This window comes from Hyaena hyaena, unplaced genomic scaffold (genome assembly GCF_003009895.1).
Source record: "Hyaena hyaena isolate Hyena2069 unplaced genomic scaffold, ASM300989v1 scaffold_136, whole genome shotgun sequence".
NCBI lineage: Eukaryota > Metazoa > Chordata > Mammalia > Carnivora > Hyaenidae > Hyaena > Hyaena hyaena.
This window is the reverse complement of record NW_024080768.1, coordinates 392,504-396,453: the sequence shown is the minus strand read 5'-3', so window position 1 is coordinate 396,453 and position 3,950 is coordinate 392,504.

Below are 3,950 nucleotides of genomic sequence, written 5' to 3'. Positions count from 1 at the left end.
TTTCTTGATGTTGGAGACTTGGAGATGCTGAAAATGTCACTTTTTCCTTGGTTTTAACAGTGTATTTAGAGGAGATTCTCTTTCAGGATATGAAGAACAAGGTTTGTAATCCCCAGTGAAATAAAAGTGTCACCTAAATTTCCATGAGAAGTTCCAGGACTGGAGACCATTGGAAGCAGATCATTTGGAAGGCTGACATACTCAATGATCTGGGCCATTTACTTAATGAAGAATAACTATTTAGCACACAAAAAGAGGCACAGGCCTTGACATTCTATAGAATCAGGCAAGACTACATAATATTAATGTCACTGGTATGTATTATTGCAATATTAATTGATTGATTATTTCCTAAACTTTTTATTTGTTTATTTAATTTATTTAATGTTTATTTATTTTTGAGAGACATAGAGTGTATGAGCAGAGGAGGGGCAGAGAGAGAGGGAGATGCAGAATCTGAAGCTGCTCCAGGCTCTGAACTATCAGTAAAGTGCCTGATGAGGGGCTCAAACACATGAGTTGTGAGATCATGACCTGAGCTGAAGTCAGACGCTTAACCTACTGAGCCACCCAGGTGCCCCTTATTTTTTTAAGTTTATTTATTAATTTTGAGAGAGAGAGATAGCATACAAGAAGGACAGAAAAAGAGAAAGAGAGAGAGAATTCTAAGCAGGCTCTGCACTGTAAGCATAGAATCTGATGTAGGTCTCACTCTCAAGAATTGTGAGATCGTGACCTGAGCCAAAATCAAGAATTGGACATGTAACCAACTGAATTACGCAGGTGCCCTGCATTATTTATTTTAAAAGCACCTTATAGATTTTAAAATTCCTGTTTAAGTCTTGGTTGATAATGTTTATACATAACAGGAAACATGAGATACATTCACTTTTATTTTGATGGAAAGTAAATGAGAAACATTTAGGGCAAGATCATGAAGAAGAAAATAACACATTTTACTCCTCTGTGTGTGTGTGTGTGTGTGTATACGTACATACAAAATACATTTTCTTTCTTTCTCTCTCTCTCTCTTCCTTCCTTCCTTCCTTCCTTCCTTCCTTCCTTCCTTCCTTCCTTTCTTTCTTTCTTTCTTTCTCTCTCTTTCTTTCTTTCTTTCTTTCAGTCAGAGAGAGAGCACGCACAAGGGAGAGGCAGAAAGAGGGAGATAAAGAATCCCAAGCAGGCTCCATGCTGTCAGCACAGAGCCTGACAGGTGGTTCAAACCCACCAACCTTGAGATCATGACCTGAGCTGAAATCAAGAGTTGGACACTTAACCAACTGAGCCACCCAGACACCCCTACTAATCTATATATTTTTAAATTTCAACTTTTTTATTAGCTCAGTTGAATATTTAATTGGAAAACCAACTGAACAAGATTTTAGGACATGAATATATTATACTGAATTACACACTGTGGTTTCATGGTGATAGTCTTGTCTATATAGAAAACCACATAAACTTAGAAATATTCCCATTGTATATAAAGAATAGCTGAATAATAAAAAATGCTATTATATGCAGACATTGCTGACAACCCCCCTTCAGTAATATGTTTCATCTGGTGTTTGAAATGCCAATGAGTCTGTTTTATCCAGTTCATCCATTGTAAGTCAGAGAATGCATGGGATGAATCTATACGTGTGAATCTTATGAATTTTAGAATTTTATTTGCTTTGGATTTATAACTTTGCTTTGAGCCTTCATTTCGTATCATTATGCCATCTTGACCTCTTCTGTTTGGTGACCAGGAAGTATTTCTATCCAGCTGCTAAAGCTATTATGCATTTCAGAGAAGGTTTCTGTAAAGCATCCTCTGCATGGCAATTGACAATCTTTTAGCAGCCCAGCATAGTGGACAATTCACACTAATAGTCACAGACTGGTCTTCCCAGAGGAGTCATTCAACAGGGCCATATGAAATCATCCTATTTTTAATCTATTTTTAAAATCAAAGATCCCACCATTTCTGAATTTCTTAAGGTTGTTTGTCTACTTTATGTTTCCTGTGATGGATAGCTTAATCTAGCTTAGAGGTGAAAGATGCAGTTAAGAAACAAAGAGAAGAAGAGAATTTTGAGATGCATTACTTTCAGCTTTAAAGGCTAATAACGACCATAAAAGAGGCAAAGATAACAAAATGTTTCTCTCATCCTTGCAGGGGCTATAGGCTGTTCACAGAGGATGCACAGAAATGTGGCTCTCTGGTTTTATGTTCGTAGTAGTTTTGTATTTTTTCCTCATTCCTAATAAGTGTCTTCAGAAAAACTTTAGTAAGGGAAACTGTGTGTGTGTGGGGGGGGTGGGGGTGGTTGTGTGTGGGTGGGTGGGTGTGTGTTTAAACCATCTAATGTTTTTATTTGATAACAGAAGAGTTTTTTTAACTTTAAAATTTTTAAAAAAAATTTTTAACGTTTATTTATTTTTGAGACCGAGAGAGACAGAGCACGAGCTGCAGAGGGACAGAGAGAGAGAGGGAGACACAGAATCTGAAACAGATTCCAGGCTCTGAGCTGTCAGCACAGAGCCTGATGCAGGGCCTAAACCCACAGACCGCGAGATCATGACCTGAGCTGAAGTCGGACGCTTAACCAACTGAGCTACCCAGCCGCCCCTTAACTTTAAAAATTTTAAGTAATCTCTACACCCAGCATGGGGATCACTTACAATCCTGAGATCAAGAGTTGCAGACTTTGCTAACTAAGGCAGCTGGACACCGTAATACTGTGTTCTTGTCAACCTCACATGAGTTTGTTCTCCATATTTTAAATTAAAAAATCCCCTATGTTTTGAATTAAAACAGAGGGAGATTTTCAAAACTAGAATAAAAATGACACCTTTGGTTCCCCACGCATCCCTGTGGTGTCTGAAATTCCTCTTCAGTATTTTAGTGTAGAATTCCTGAAACCACTGTGTCTTATATTTCTTGACAGTGTACTCACCACCTTCCAGATTTGCTGAGTGTATCTCATCTTTAAATATTTCAAGGTTCTGGAAAGTTATTTTTACATTGAACTGAAGCCTTTTTCATTTTAACTTGTATACATTAGTCTTGGTACTATTCTCTGAGGCCGAGTAAAAGAAGTCTGAATCCCTTTTCCCTATGACTTTCCTCTTTCCAAACACTTTATTTAAATATTTGATTTTTGCAAGCGTGGACCCTGGTGAATCTCTTCCCCAATCCCAATAAAAGTTCCAACAATTTATAAAAGTCATGATTTTTAGTTTTGTCACCATGCTCTTGTTCATATATGTCAGGGCATTCATTGTTTTCTACTCAAGGAAAATAAAGTATGAACAGAGCTGTTGAGAGTGGAGGAGATAAAAGATCATTCTGCTTCTCCTGCTTTTACAAATGCTTATGTGTTCTTCCTTTCTCCCATAGGGGTTGGAGTGGAAATTTATTGAATCCTTCCAGTTTTTCCCTTCCATTCATTTATTGCCTACTTCTCAAAAAAGGGTTAATACTGTCAAAGAGAAATGGTACTGACCATTACATAGGGATAAAGGGCACTGCAATATTGAGAGAGATTGAACTAACCTCCATTGAAATAAAAGGCAGGAAAGTTTTTATGAATTGGACTGAGCTAGTGGGAAAGTATCCTAGGACGTTAAGGGGAAAATTGATCAATGTGATTATGACATCTGTGTTTGCTAACTCCTACCTATCCTCTTACAAAGACTGAGTGATAGGGGTTCTATCATTCTTCATGATTACATTTCAAAGGGGTGATTCTCAGATTCTTGAGGAAGACATTCCTGGGTTGTGAAACAGGCAGGATTCTGGGAGAAAATCTGCACCTCAAAGAGGCAGAGAAAGGATTTATAATCACCTGTTAAGTGTTTTAAGAAAAAGAAGGCTTATAGTCAGGAGAACCCTATATAAAGTTTAGTGAAATTGGCTTTCATTGGACATATTTTTAAAAATTAAAAATTTAAATTTAAAAATA